The 16,536-nt window shown below is 36.6% G+C and overlaps 1 pseudogene; it reads right to left on the minus strand.

The window, feature by feature from the left end:
* Positions 1-324: 324 nt before the first annotated feature.
* Positions 325-16,536, minus strand: part of LOC117031544 (WD repeat domain phosphoinositide-interacting protein 3-like) — a 53,627-nt pseudogene continuing 37,415 nt past the window's right edge.

Raw genomic sequence — 16,536 nt, forward strand, 5'->3', positions numbered from 1 at the left:
GAATTGCTAAAGCTAAACTTCACAGTTGAACTAAAAGGTGTCAAGCCAACAGGCACAAATTGCTCAAGGCCACTTCAGTATCTACTTGTGCTTTGGTAATTATTCCTTTTTTTTTTTTAATACTGGAAATGGGAAGCCTTCCTTAGGGAAGCAAACAACCACATATGGCTTCAAAGTCAGGGGTCATTGGGGCAGTCTCGCCAAGCCTGTGACCTACGAGATCCGCAGAGTGCCAGCACTAGCCCGGTAGAAGTCTGGGGGTGTATACCAGGCCCTTTAAAGGAGTGGTCAGCGCGGACGTTGATGGCACACACTTGCGAAGAATCACAGCTTGCCATTGGTCATCTCTCGAAACTGCACATAAATATCCCGGATGTACTCCTTCTTGAAGTTGGATAGGAATGTGTCTAGTAGCTGCCTTTGGTGCAAATTGAAATGACAGTATTTGACACTGTTCCAAAAGCACAAAACTCATTGAGAGATTGAGGGAACCTGAAATTTGGGTAAACTTCATTTGGAGCTGAAGTATTTCATCAGGAAATTGGTAGACGCCAAGTTATACTATTTATTCCTTTTTCGGATCTTTGACAACAAAAAAAATGTTCACTGTGCCATGGTCACTAAACACACAGAAGAGCAAGCATCCTGACTGAAGTTAATGCAATAGATATGTGCTGCATGATATCTTCTCTGTAGTTCCTGGATTAAATGCCCCGATGATGTAGCAAGTTGTTCTCATAAGCTCTCCTTTATCAGATAGCAATTATGTTCTCTACCGGTTGAGAGCAATGCAGCTCGGGATGCCCTCGTGTGCAGTAATGGCCAAGGGCAGCTCTTTGCCGCTGACAGGTCCACGGGCTGCACAACACTCATGCGCTTGCTCAGGATGGCCAGGAAGGAATCGCTACTATCGTGACCCAAGACACGAAAGCCTTTACTTTAGGGTTATAGCACATTTCAAAAACATGTGACTGATGGGAATTGCATGTGCATGTGACCACCTTAATCGTGAGGTCTGAAATGACCACAATTCTATCTCACCTCGATTGGACCACCTTGACTTCTGTAGGAATTCTAGTTTAGTGACAGCCTTTTTCAGATCATTCAAGATTACCATTTTATTGGGAGTGTATTTCAGCTTTTTTTCTACCACCAACTAAAGGGAAACAGTTGCAGCAAAATGATGCTTGGGGAGATGGTGAAGGAGGACTGTCCCCGTCCCAGAAGTGCAGGCACACCAGGCAGCCCTCCGAGTGCCCTGTGCATCCACCGGGCAACTCAACAGGCAGGGCAGGGCTACCTGTTTTTTTATTACTATTGTTTTCACTTTATTAGACCACAAAATGTAATTGACATTAAATTCTTTTAAAATTCAGATGATTTGGTTTAAGGTAATGCCACTGAGATTTCTGGGAAATGATCACCACCATAAGTCTAGTTACAACATTATTTTGTTCTTCTAGTGAGAACCTGTAAGATTTACTCTCTTAGCAACTTTCAAATATGCAGTACAACATTATGGACTATATTCACCACGTTGTACGTTACATCTCCATGACTTAATTATTTTATAACTGTAAACCTGCACATTTTGACTCCTTTCATCCATTTCCCCTACTGTGGTTATGATTTGCATTTCCCTGATGATTAGGGATGCTGAGCATATTTTCATGGACCTGTTGGCCTTCTGTTGTCTTCTTTGGAAAAATGTCTTTTCGGATCCTCTGCTTATTTTTTAATCAGAATTTTTTTTTTTTTTTTTTTTTGCTATTGAGATGTTTGAGTTCTTTATATATTTTTGATAGTAACTCCTTTTCAGATATACATGTATGATTTTCAAATACTTTCTCCCATTCAGTAGGTTGTCTTTTTATTTTGTTAATGGTTTCCTTTGCTGTGCAAAAGCTTTTTAGTTTGATGTTTTCCCACTTGCTTTTGTTGCCCTTACTTTTGGTGTCAAATTCAAAGAAATATCACCAAGACAAACATCAGGAATTTATCGCCTATGTTTTTTTCTAGGAGTTTTATAGTATCAAGTCTTATACTCAAGTCTTTAATCCATTTTGAGTTAATTTTTGTGTATGGTGTAAGATAGTGGTCCAGTTTCATTCTTTTGCGTGTGGATGTCCAGTCCTCAACAGCATTTATTGAAGAGACTATTTCCTTATTGTGTATTCATCACTCCTTTGTTATAAATTAATTGACCATAAATGCATGGATTTATTTCTGGATAATCCATTCTGTTACATTGATTTATGTGTTTGTTTTTATGACTAAACCATACTGTTTTGATTATCATAGCTTTGTAGTATTATTTGAAATCAAGGAGTGTGAAGCCTCCTGCTTTGTTCTTCTTTTTCATGATTGCTTTGGCTATTCAGGCTCTTTTATAATTCTATACACATTTTAGGATTATTTGTTCTATTTCTGTGAAAATGCCATTGGAATTCAGATAAGAGTGGCACTGAATTTATAGATTTTTTTGGGTAGCATGGACATTTTAACAATATTAATTCTTCCAATCCATGAACATGGAATACCTTTCCATTTATTTGTGTTTTCTTTGATTTCTTTCACCAGTGTCTTATAGTTTTTGGTGTATAAGTCATTTAGCTCCCTGGTTAAATTTATTCTTAGATATTTTATTCTGTTTAATGCAATTGTGAATGAGTTTGTTTTTTTTAAATTTCTCTTTCCAATAGTTCATTATTAGTGTATAGAAGTGCAACAGGTTTCTGCATAATGATTTTGTATCCTGCGACTTTACTCAATTAATTTTTCATTTATTAGTTCTATTTTTGGTGGTGCCTTTAGGGTTTTCTATATATAATATCATGCCATCTGCAAAGGCAGTTTTACTTCTTCCTTTCCAATTTGGATGCCTTTTATTTTATTTTTTTTCTTGCCTCATTGCTCTGGGTAAGACTTCTAATACTAAAGTGATGAGAGTGGGTGTATTAGTTAAGTTTATGTGTCAGCTTGACTGGATCAAGGGATGCTTAGGTACCTTTTTAAACATTATTTTTGGGTGTGTCTGTGAGGGTGTTTCTGGATGAGATAAGCATTTAAACTGTGGCCTCTGTAGATTGTCCTCTCCAGTGTGTGTGTGTGGGGGTGGGGGGAATAAGGGGAGCATCATCCAACTCAGCGAGTGCCTGAATAGAACAAAGGGCAGAAGAAAGAGGAATCTGCCCTTTTTCTGACCCATTGTTTATGCTATTTTATCCCTTAAAATTGTGATATTTTATCCCTTCTTCTTCCTCAGACTGGGATTTATATTGGTTCCCCAGGTTCTCAGGCCTTTGATTCAAACTAAATTATATCACTGACTTTCCTGGGTTTCTAGCTAGTAGATGGCAGGTTGTGGGACTTCTCAGTCACCATAATTGTATGAGCCAATTCTTCATAATAAATCTCCTTTTATATCCTACTGGCTCTGTTTCTCTGGAGAATCTTAACTAATACAAACACCATAAATAGTCACACTCTTCCACTGCTTGCTGGTAAACCGCTACAGCCTTTCTGAAAAGGAACTTGGGAGTGTGCTTTGAAAGCTTTAAAAATAGGCATGCTTTTTGTGATAACAATTCTACATCTAGGAAGTTATTTAGTAGAAGTATCTTTGGATGAATTTACAGGTTTCTCCTGACAAATGAACATTTCAGCACAATTTAGAAAACTAAAAAACTGGACATAACTTCAATATTTAATCATTTAAGTTGTGAAGGGTAATTGAGATTTGTCAAGGAATCATTTACCCTTCAAAGCTACACTATGACGGCTATTTTGTGACAGAGAAAGTTACTCTTGCATTAGTCTTATGTAACATGAAGTTATAAAACACAATGTACATATGATGCAATTTTTATACATGCTTTTTCGACATATAAATCTGAATTTCTATAGAGAATGGAGTTCTGTTTTAAAGTCAAGAGCGTGGAAGAGTATGGTGAGATTCCTCTCAGAAAAAAAAAAAACTGAATCCATAAATGCCACAGTTCTAATAACTGTCACAAAAGGAGTTAAGAAATTAAAGTCAGGAGCTATATTTTAAATGCTGCTTTAAAACCTCAGAACTTCTGTCACCTTCTTCAAAAACTGCTTTGCTTTTCCCCCATAGTAATTATTCATTTATTTAACAAATATTTTTGAGCCATTATTCATGTGCCAGGCACTCTTTTAGGTGCTAGGGCAGAAGCAATAAAGAAAACAGAAAAGCCTTTGCTCTCATGTTAGCATACTCAGATTCACAGTAATAGACATAAAACAATCAAATATATAATGTGTCTGTGGGTGATAAATGCAATGAAAAAACAATTAAGCAGAGGTAAGAAAGCCAGCAGAGATGACAGAAAGGCCAATGGACCTGAGTCAGGTGTCTGATTGGTGGCTTGGGACCAGCAAGGAGATCAAAGAAGTTGGAATGGAGTAAGGCAAAAAAAGAACATGAGAGAGAAAATCAGAGTGGTAATTGGAGGCCTGATAACATAGTGAGATGAGGGTTAGCAAGGAAATTCTTAAATTATGAAACCTATGTCCAACTTTTACAAGAAAGCTAGACAGAATCTATGCAATGTGTTGGCTAGTCTAAGGGGAAGGGTAATGAGTACCTACAGGTGAACAAAACGGAGAACATTTGAGGTCTATTGACAGGTCTGAAAGGTATATGGAGGCAGCTTGGGGCCAACAAGGTGGACTAGGGTTTCCTTATAACCCAAACTGGTTCAGAATTAATTTGCATGATATATTTATTTTAAATGAAAGTTTATTTTTGAAAATGTGTTAGAAAATATCAATGGATGTTCTCACTGAGTAACCAAGCACGGAGAATAAATACGCTCTGGTTTACTTCTTTAGTTAGTTTCTCTGTTTTTCTTTCAAAAAAATATGCATGTGGAGGTTTGCAATAGTTTGCTATAGACAAAAAGAGTAATTTGAATTTTTCTCCTGGACTCAGAAGTGATCCAGATTATCTGGCAGCTTGACTTCTTCTAGTTTGCATTTCATTTGCATTTTAATACAGTGTCAATAGACATAACTATCTTCTTTGAACATTTTATTCCTTTCCTTTCAGAGTAGTTATTCTGATCAGAGAATAAAATAACAATTTGAAATGAAGTTTCTGATGAAAATCAGGCCAACTGATTGAATTAAATTTAAAAAGAAACCCTACCTCAGATGTATGTGTAATAGAATGAAATGATATTCTCCTGCTGTTTCAGAAAATGTGAATTACTATGAACGCTGCCTAAACAAGAGATGAAACTTCAAAATAATTGGCATCTGAAAAAACACAAAGCTTAATGAAGGGGAGACAAACCCATGCTATATAGATGTGCTACATCCTTTTAACCATAAATGCCTTAAGACGATTATGTATCTATTTGTTAATACATAAAATGTTGTTGTGTATATATTCTGTGTCAGGGCCTCTTCTTGGCACTAGGATAACTCAGTCTAGTAGGGAAGGGTGGTAAGTGAACTAATGCATCATAAATATGATGAAGGAAGTAAGCACGCAAGGGTTGGGAGGAGTTTCTGTAGAAACACAGGAAAGACTGGACAACTGGGAGAGGCTTCTTGAAAGAGATTGCTTGGGAACCCAGGAAATTACGATTTGAAGGATAGTTTAGTAGGAAGATCCTTGGAAAAGGGTCAAGAGACCTAGCTTCCAATACAAACTCTGCCGTTAACTAAACTTATGACTTGAAAGGTAATGGGAAGCATGCATAAAAGGAAGATAGGAAAAACAAGTATGCTATGAAAGTAAAGAATGCTTGACATAGCTGGGTAGGAAAGACTGAGGGCCTTGGAATATGGTTGTAGCCCATTGATCAGCTATGCCTTGGAAGCTGCTATCCTGGACTCAGGACAAGCTGCTTATTCTTGGACTCAAGAGAGTTTGTGATGGCAACTTTAGTATCTTTCCTGAACATTCTCTATTATCCATGGACTTTTCCAACTTCTCCCTAAGAATTTCTGAAAACAAAGTGTGACCTAATCCATTGATTGCCAGTGTGTGGTCCCAGAGTCTCCTGCAACACAATCACCCGAAGTCCTTATTAAAAATGCAGACTCCTGAGTCTTTCCTCAAGGTTGTTGAATCCATATATCTGAAGCTGGAGTTAGAGCTGTATTTTAACACCTTTATTAGGTGATTCATTTGCATCCACTCATTCTTGTCCACCCATTCCATCCTGTCTGCCATCCAAAGAAACTGGAACCTATATCTGCACTTCCAAAAAGGGACACTGTGGGGATAAAAACGTATGGCTCTCAGTTCCCAATTGAGTGTTTTCCACTCCATTGTACAATTTCCCTTTTCTGATCCTGCAATTTAAACTTATTTGGTGTTTCTAGAAATAACACAAAACAATTCTTATGTTAAATTGTTAAGCAAAGTAGAAACTTAAGTCATGTACACTGCAATGCTTTCATCTGTGAGCAAAAATATTCATGGAAAAATGCTCAAACAAAACACAATGAAATGCTAGTCATTTTTGCCTTCCTGGGGTAAGATTGTTGATTTTATTCATCTCTCTCTTTTTCCATAGTTTTCACCCTCTAAAATAAGCACATTTTTATAAATGAAAATTACACAATAACTTAATTCAACCTAGTATAAAATTAAAGTTGAAATTCAAAAGCCATAAACCACCATGAGAGAAATTTCAAAGCCCCTGGTAAATTGTGTTTTCAAGGAGATTTAAGGGTATTTGTTGGCTCTGACCTCCCAAATGGTAGAGATATTCTCAGTGATATCTGATCTCATTTGATTTCTGAAAATGTCCTTTGATCATCCATCTTTGCCCTACTTTTCCCATAAAAGTAAGTCATCAGAAACTCTGACTCAGGGACACAAAGGGTTTGGAAGTTTTCAATTTGGGGGATGAATAAAAATGACAGGGAGTAGCATCTGTTCACTTCTAAAACACTAAATCTTCTTCATGAGAAATTTTAAAGGCAGCCTTTATATTCTTGATCCAGGATTCAAAAGTTGATGAGGATAAAAAGAAAAATTCAGACATTCTTCTCAAATAGGGATAAAGCCAAAATTTATAAAGATTCTGATTTTCTTTTAATAACTGTTTTAATTATAAACCAAATGATTATTTTTTAATTTTAAAATTTTATGTAATATTCTACTATACACAATTTAGAAAATAAAGGAATATTAATTATCCATAATCTCACTACATATTAAGATTACAGTGTATTTTCTACAGCCTATACAAAGGACTGTGGTCTTAGACAACATATAATTTGGATTCTTATAATTTTAATAACATTGTAACATATATATTTCTCATGTTACTAACTAGATTTTAGAAACATCATTAAATCAAAAAATACCTGACAGATGTCATAAAAATGGTGGTGTGAGGTGAGCCTCTTACAATTTCCCCTGGAATTTACAACAAATTGAAAAACTATAACTCCACAAAAGACTCCCTGTACAGCAGACAGGCAAGACGAAGAGTCTCACTACTGAATTCACCTAAAGGTGGGCAAATTGCGCGAGCAGGGGAGGAGGGAAGGGAGAAGTGGGGAGACGGAGGCGGGCGGGCACAGGATACAGACCTAGCTTACTGCTCCGAGCTCGCTGCATCCCGCAACTACTGCAGCTGTGGGAGAGGGAAGAAGTCAGACTGCTAGGGCTCCATTTATGGCCCACAGGGCTCAGGGGATAGCATATAACACGGCTGAACCCAACGCTCATGGCAGAGACCTCAGAGCAAAGACTGAGGGAAGAAGGCTGAAAACGGTGGTCTAAGCCCTCACTGCCGAGCAGAGAACGGAAGCCTATGGCACTGAGACTAGCCACCCCTTCCCTACACTCCCAGAGCTCACCCCGCCCCCACCTGCCCGGTGCTAGAAGTGGAACAGTAGCACTGTCAGGTCAAAAGAACAGGATATTTGCTGTTCTGAGAACTGTGGACCACAGACACAGATTTGCAGCCCAACTAGTTCTGGCAAAGGAGAGGGAGCTGTGGAAGCAGGACTGGCTGTGGTGGTGGTCACCGCCATCGCTCTGGGCCACCTCTCACAACCCACCCCACCCCCGTCCCCACCTTTCTGGGTGGATCCCTGCAGGAGTAAACAGAGCTTCTGAAACACTTGGGCTCTGAATTTGGTGCAGGAAGAGCTTTGGAATTTCAGAAGCTCTCTACATCCCCCCATGGAGGCAGCAAGCTACGACCCAGGTGAACTGTTTACAGAGGAGAAGACTGCTTCTGCCTTCCAGGGAATCCCCTCTTTGTGTGAGAAGCCAGAACAGTGCAGAGAAAATATAACACTACAGTGCGAGAGAGAATAAAAGACTGTAGTAGAAAAGAAAAGAAAATATTCTATAAACACCCACTGGAAAACAAAGGAAAGACCTCTTTCTATCAACCTGTTGCAGAACCCACTCCTGTAGATGTCTAGGAAGAGAAATAATAAATCATTAATTGCCATGAAAACCCAAGGTATCAAGACAAACACAGACTCAAAGTGAAAGGATGGAAATTGACACTCCAAGCAAATGGTATCGAGACAAAATCAGGTATAGCCATACTGATATCAGATGAAACAGACTCAGGATAAAAAAGGTAACAAGAGACAAAGATGGACATTTCATAATGATAAAGGGGAATACACAACAAGAAGACATAACAGTCATCAATATTTATGTCCCCAATCAGGGAGCCCCGAAATATACCAAGCAACTACTAACAGAACTAAAGGGAGAAATTGACCAAAACGTAATTATAGTAGGGGACCTAAATACATCATTGACAGCTGTGGATAGATCATTGAAACAGAAAATAAATAAAGCAATAGCAGCTCTAAATGACACATTAGATGAAATGGACATAATTGACATTTATAGAGTACTTCATCCCAGAACATCAGACTATACATTTTTTTTCTGGTGTACATGGAACATTCTCAAGGATAGACCATATATTGGGACATAAAATCAGCCTTAGCAAATTTAAGAAGATTGAAACCATACCAAACATATTCTCTGATCACACGGCTGTGAAATTGGATATCAACTGCAAAAAGAAAGCAGGAAAAATCAGAAATATGTGGAGATTAAACAACGTCCTTTTAAAGAATGACCTGATCAAAGAAGAAATAAGAGGAGAGATCAAAAGATACAAATGAGAATGAAAATACACCCTACCAAAATTTTTGGGATGAAGCGAAAGCAATTTTAAGAGGGAAATCTATATCATTATAGGCCTACCTCGAGAAACAAGAAAAATCCCAGATAACCTCACATTACACCTTAAAGAACTAGAAAAAGAAGAACAAATGAAACCAAAGGTCAGCAGAAGAAATAAAATAATGAAAATCAGAGCAGAACTAAATGAAATAGACAACAAAAAGACAATAGAAAAATTAATGTGACAAAGAGCTGATTCTTTGAAAAGATTAATAAAATTGATAAACCATTGGTTAGACTCACTAAGATAAAAAGAGAAAAGACACTAATAAACAAAAGCAGAAATGAAAGAGGGGAAGTTATCACGGATGCCATAGAAATACAAAGGATCATCCAAGAATACTACGAAGGACTATATGCCACAAATTCAATAACCTAGAAGAAATGGATAAGTTCTTAGAAACATATAGCCTTCCTAAGCTGAACATGAAGAACTGGAAAATCTAAATTGTTTAATCACCAGTAAGGAAATTGAATCAGTCATCTGAAATCATCCCAAAAGCAAAAGTCCGGGACCAGATGGCTACACTAGTGAATTCTACAAAACCTTCAAAGAGAATCTAATAGCTGTACTACTCAAACTCTTCCAAAAAATTGAAGAAGAGACAATACTTCCTAACTCATTTTATGAGGCCAACATTACCCTGATACCAAAACCTGGTAAGAATAACACAAGAAAAGAAAACTACAGACCAATATCTCTGATGAATACAGATGCAAAAATCCTAAACAAAATTCTAGCAAATCGAATGCAACAATACATTAAAAAGATCATTCATCATGACCAAGTGGGTTCATCCCCGGGTCACAAGGATGGTTCAACATCTGCAAATCCATCAATGTGATACATCACATAAACAAAATAAAGGACAAAAATCATATGATTATATCAACTGATGCAGAAAAAGCGTTTGACAAGATACAACATCCATTTATGATTAAAAAGCTTAATAAAATAGGTATAGAAGGAAAATATCTTAACATAATAAAGGCCACATATGACAACCCTCAGCTAATCTCACAATTAATGGTGAAAAACTAAAACCCGTTGCTATAGTTTCAGGAACACGAGAGGGCTGTCCCCTATCACCTCTGCTTTTCAACACAGTGTTGGAGGTCCTTGCCAGAGCAATCAGGCAAGAGAAAGAAATAAAAGGCATCCAAATTGGGAATGAAGAAGTTAAATTGTCACTCTTTGCAGACGACATGATGCTATATACAGAAAATGCTAAAGACTCCACCAAAAAGCTATTAGAAACAATCAACAAATACAGTAAAGTTGCCAGCTACAAAATCAACGTACAAAAGTCCATTGCATTCCTATAAACTAACAATGAAATCTCAGAAAAAGAAATTTAAAAAAATTCCTTTTGCAATTGCAACAAAAAAAATAAAATACAGAGGAATAAACTTAACCATGGAAGTGAAAGACCTATATGCTGAAAACTACAAGACATTTTTAAAACAAATTGAAGAAGACACAAAGAAATGGAAAGACATTCCATGCTCATGGATTGGAAGAATCAATATAGTTAAAATGGCCGTATTACTCAAAGCAATATACAGATTTAATGCAATCCCCATCAAAATCCCAATGGTATTTTTTAAAGATATAGAACAAAAAATCATCAGATTTGTTTGGAACCACAAAAGACCCCAAATAGCCACAGCAATCCTAAGAAAAAAGAACAATGCTGGAGGTATTACACTCCCCGACTTCAGCTTGTGCTACAGGACAACAATAATCAAAACAGCATGGTAGAAGAACAGACACACAGACAGAAGAATAGACACACAGACCAATGGAATAGAATCTAGAACCCAGAAATAAACCCACATAAATATAGACAGATAATCTTTGGCAAAGAATCCAAAAACATACAATGGAGAAAACATAGCCTCTTCAACATATGGTGCTGGCAAAATTGGAAAGTCCCGTGCAAAAGAATGAAACTGGACTGCTATCTGTCACCATGTACCAAAATTAATTCAGAATGGATTAACCTAAGCATAAGACCTGAAACTGCATAGAAGAAAACATAGGTACTAAAATTATGGATCTTGGGTTCAAAGATAATTTTATGAATTTGACTCTAAAGGCAAGGGAAGTAAAAGCTAAAATAAAAGAATGGGACTATATCAAACTTAAAAGCTTCTGCATAGCAAAAGAAATCATCGACAAAATAAAGAGGCAACCAACTGAATGGGAGAAGAGTTTTGCAAACATCGCCTCTGACAAGAGGCTAATATCCAAAATATGCAAGGAACACATACAACTCAACAACAAAAAAACAAACAACCTGAAGAGACATTTCTCCAAAGAAGACATACAAATGGCAAATAGACATAGGAAAAAATGCTCAACATCAGTAATCATCAGAGAAATGCAAATAAAAACCATAATGAGATATCACCTCACCCCAGTCAGAATGGCTATCATCAACAAGACAAATAGAAACAAGTGTTGGAGACGCTGTGGAGAAAAAGGAACCCTCGTACACTGCTGGTGGGAATGCAGACTGGTGCAACTGCTATTGAAGGCAGTGTGGAGGTTCCTCAAAAAATTACGAATAGAATTACCATATGACCCAGCAATCCCTCTCCCGGGTATCTACCCAAAAAATCTGAAAACATTTATCCATAAAGACAAGTGTGCTCCAATATTCATTGCAGCTGTATTTACGGTGGCCAAGACATGGAAACAATCAAAATGTCCTTCAATAGATGAATGGATAAAGAAGTTGTGGTATATATACACAATGGAATACTATTCAGCGGTAGAAAAGATGAATAAGTACCATTTGTGACAACATGGATGGATCTTAATATTATAATGCTACGCTTAGCATTAATAAGTCAGACAGAAAAAGTAGAGAACCATATGATTTCACTGATATGTGGTATATAAAACTGAAAACAACAAAAGGACAAGACAAACAAATGAAGGAACAAAAACTCATAGACATAGCCAATAGTTTAGGGGTTACCAGCGAGTAAGGGTGGAGGGGGGCTCTAGAAGAGGGTAAACAGGTCTAATACGTGGTGATGGAAAGAGAACTGACTCTGGGTGGTGAACACACAATGTGAGATATAGACAATGTATTACAAAACTGTACACCTGAAATCTATGTAACTTTACTAACAATTGTCACCCCAATAAACTTTAATTAAAAAAAAATTCCTGACACTAAAATCATCATAGAACTGATCTGTTTAGTTCATATTATAAATTACCTACAATATACTTTTCATCTCATGATATGTTTATATATTCACGATGATCTGCATTCTATTTTCTATTGTCCTATTATATAAGTAGCCATAAGTAGGGGGAGCAATGATATGGGGCTGCATAAGTTTAAATGAAAAAACGTATTTTCAGTCCTCATGAAGATATCTATCTCATGGATGGAGATTCACATATAAAAATGCTTATGAATAAACAATAATATCAACTTCTTAAATAGAAAATTTAATTCGTGATAACAGATGAATTTAACCCAATTTTTGAGAAAGTACTAACTTGAGGATTCTTCTCACTTCTCTGTCCCACTTTAGAAGCTGCAGCTCCTGGAGGTCCTGCATAATGTAGAGAAAATAGACAGCCATTGGGCTTGAAATATCTTAGGAAACTTTTATTGACCTGAGCATTGAAATATTTCAAGATGGATCTGGACTCTCTGAACATCTGGATACCGATACATCACCTGGAAACTTCCCTATTTATTTCTCAATAAATCCGATGGCATCCAATGCTAGGTAAGTACTACACTTAGAGAAAGAGGAAGGCAAAACATTCTGAGATAAATTATGTATCAGGTAACCACGGGCAACACATAAGAAAACACTGGAAAATAGAAGGCACTAATAGTACCTAATCTTGGAGACCAGAAATAACAGCCCCAGGAAATTTGAGTCCAGTCCCCCATCTCTTTCAATAGAGAGCTTATCATAGTTCCCCCAATTTTAGTTAAAAACATTTCTAAAAACCTTGCTAAAAACCCCAAGCAGTTTCTTGTTAGATTTTTCCTTTTCTTTCTTAAAATGACACATACTCTTTACATGTAAACTTTAAATGTCTCACATCAATCACCAAGTTGTTCATTCTGGGCATTAGAAAAGATAAAGCTGATTAATAAAACAAGAAGAGTGTAAGGTGGCTCCCTTCCTAACGCTTTCAGTTACATCATGTTCATATCTTGAAATCAGCCACAGTGAGAGTACTTGGAACCACAGAAATCAAACAGTTAAATCAAACAGTTAAATCAGAGCCCTTACACAGCTGGCTTGTCTGGCCAGACCACCACTGCTGGTAGTGCTCCACATACAGATAAAGTGTGGGCATCGTCTGATAAATATGCACTTGGTGGCCTTGACCTTAATGGGCTCTCACTGGCAGTATGATCTAGAATCAAGACACAACAGCATAAGCAGCTTGAAAAGAAAAATGCAAGCCAAATTTCTCATTTCGGAGCATTCCAAAGTGACCCAAGGTATAAATCATAGCAAGCCCTCTTCCTCCCTTAAGTCAAAGGAGAAAGAAGACAAAGATGAAGAATGAAGAAGAAGAGGAAGGGGAGGAGGAGGTGGAAGAGAAGAAGGAAAAGGGAGAACAAATAAGGAGGATGAAAAAAGGGCTTGTCAAAAATCCTGCTTTTTCCATGGTGGCTGAAACGCATGGTCATTATTCATCCTTTGTTTCAGAGGCACTTTTACTGTGAATTTCATTTTCCTTTTCTCTTTCTTTATGCCAGTATTAGAGTGCCCTATTAGAGCACAGACGTATTCTGCACCATGCTTTGCTTCTGCACCTCCAAAATCCAAATTGTCTCCTCCTTTGAGGGCCCTAAACTCCATTAATGAGTAATAATAAAATGTTCTATCGCCAAGATTCAGTGACACAAATAAGGGATTCTCATATGCAAAAGCACCAGTTACAGGTGAAATAAGACTAAACAAAAGAGACTGAACTTGAATCATTACTTTTGGAGATATCATTTAGATCAGACTCATTATGAAGTTGCCTTTCGGAAAATTAAATTTCTTATTAAACTGCTAACCTGACTCTAATTTCTCAAAGACCCTTATTATAGTCTGTCTCGGTTTAATATTAGGCAAATACATCATTTTAAATATACTCTATTGAAACTTTCTGAATATCAGATACATAGCTAAACGAAATATCAAAATTTCTCACTCAGCCAAGTTCAGATTAAATGGTTTCATAACTTATACCAATGGTGCAGCACACACTCTGCAGTCTCCAGATATATAACGATTCCTATAAGACCATGTATACTTTCATGTATTGTTGGCGCCCCCATGAATCATAACAAAAAGAAGGTGAAGGTGAAACACGGGTACAATAATTTGCAGTTTGTACCATATTTCAGGTGTAGTTCTGCTTTGACATTATATTCAGACAAGCAATAATAAGTAATTCTCAGTTACCCTTGGTAGTATCACAGAAATTTTTCTAATAAAAAGCAAAAGCAGAAAACATAAAAGGCAAATCCCCAGTCATGCAGGGATTTTGTTCTTTTTTATTCACTAATATCATCCTGCCGTTCAAGACAGTACTTAGGAGAATAGGTACTAAATAAATATTTGTTGACTGAATAAATGAATAAAAATTGAAGATTAGTAACTACTTTTGCTCTTTGGGTTTCTGTTCAGTTTGATAGAACCCACCATGATTGTATTTTCCCTTTTATTTTCCATGGTAACTGTACATTTCAGCCACAGAGAAGTAAAGAAACTCTATAGTCACAATTCATGATTTATATTAGCTGTATTTTCATAAAACCTGTTTTCATTGAAATTAAGTTCATCATTTCAGAAAATCCCTTAACTAAGGAACATATCCAACAAAAATTATATCAAGAGACCAATTTATATTTACAATCTTGCTTATTAAAATTATTACTTATGTTATTTCTATCATTATTTTTGTTCTTTTCACAAAAGCATGGCCATTCGAAACAGATAAACAAACAATAACAAAAGACTTGTTTTCAGTTTTGAAGGGAATAATCCATACCCTTTTGCTAACTAAGTTCCTGAACTCATCTCCCTCTGGATTTTCACCAATCTCAAGCAGCAGCTGTGAATTCACCTGGACACAAAGGAGCACTCACTCATTCGGTTAATTTCTGAAAAGAAGAAAAAATACCATATCCATTTCTGGAAGTCTATTAGGAAATGTTTTATGGTTGAAACGATTTAATGAATACTTTAGGAACATCAGCATATTTGAGGAGAATCAACTTAATTACCAGTGTCAATCAAAGTCTTAATTGTACAGTTAATTAATGCTAATTAGTTGATGAAATATTTATAATTAACTGTGTACACGTTCCACTATATGCTACTACACCTAGAGATAATTTTTTAACTAAGCCTGGCTGTAGATGCCTATAAATGAAAGTGTGTAAAAAAGTATCTCATGTTAATTTTTAGAAAGATCAAAATATATGAAATTAAAACTTTTATCTTGAAAATGAAATTCTAAACTTCCCTTTCCAAATCACGAAGCTAAGATTTTTTCTCACTTGTAAATAAGAGTATGTGATTTACAAAATTCCTGAGCTCCCAACTTTATGGTAGAGAAATTTATAGTTTTAGGTAACAAATTCTCTTAAAACCCCTTAAGTGAATTATTTAGACCACTGTTTCTCTAATTTGGCTGTGTATCAGAATCTCCTGGGAATCTTTTAAGAATATAGATCTCAGGATCTGTGCCTAGATCTATGGAGTCACAACCTTTGAGGGTGGAGCTCAAGAATCTATATTTTCAAAAAATATTTTCCACAGGTGATTCTGATGTTCAACCAAGTTTGGGAACAAAACACTTTAGATAGTTGAGTATTTCCTACCGTCACTTGCCATCCCCATTCTCATTCTTCCACATAGATCCAAGAAGCAAATCTACATCAAAATTTAGCCAATTATCAAATTTAGAGGGTTTGAATTAGTCTGACTTAATGTACAGTACTTCAGAAAGGATATACAAAATTCACTCTGGAGGGCCCTGCCGGCAACCCCAAAGCCTAGATCTTTTATCATCCACAGGTATTGCAACCATGGTGGCAGCTCAGAACTGTGTGGCTTCTGAGAAAACAAACAGTAAACGTTTTAAATATGAGCCCAAGTCACAAGGCTTGGTAATCTCGATTGCCAGCTTTGATTTGTGATCTGTTTCTTCTCACACATCAGCAACTCTTTTTAGTGTTATCAAAAAGACTTAGTAATTTACCAGTGATAAGGAAATCCCTTGAATCACAAGGGGATTCTAGCTGTAAAACATAACGAGAATCCAGGTC

This window comes from Rhinolophus ferrumequinum, chromosome 12, assembly GCF_004115265.2.
Source record: "Rhinolophus ferrumequinum isolate MPI-CBG mRhiFer1 chromosome 12, mRhiFer1_v1.p, whole genome shotgun sequence".
NCBI classification, from domain to species: domain Eukaryota; kingdom Metazoa; phylum Chordata; class Mammalia; order Chiroptera; family Rhinolophidae; genus Rhinolophus; species Rhinolophus ferrumequinum.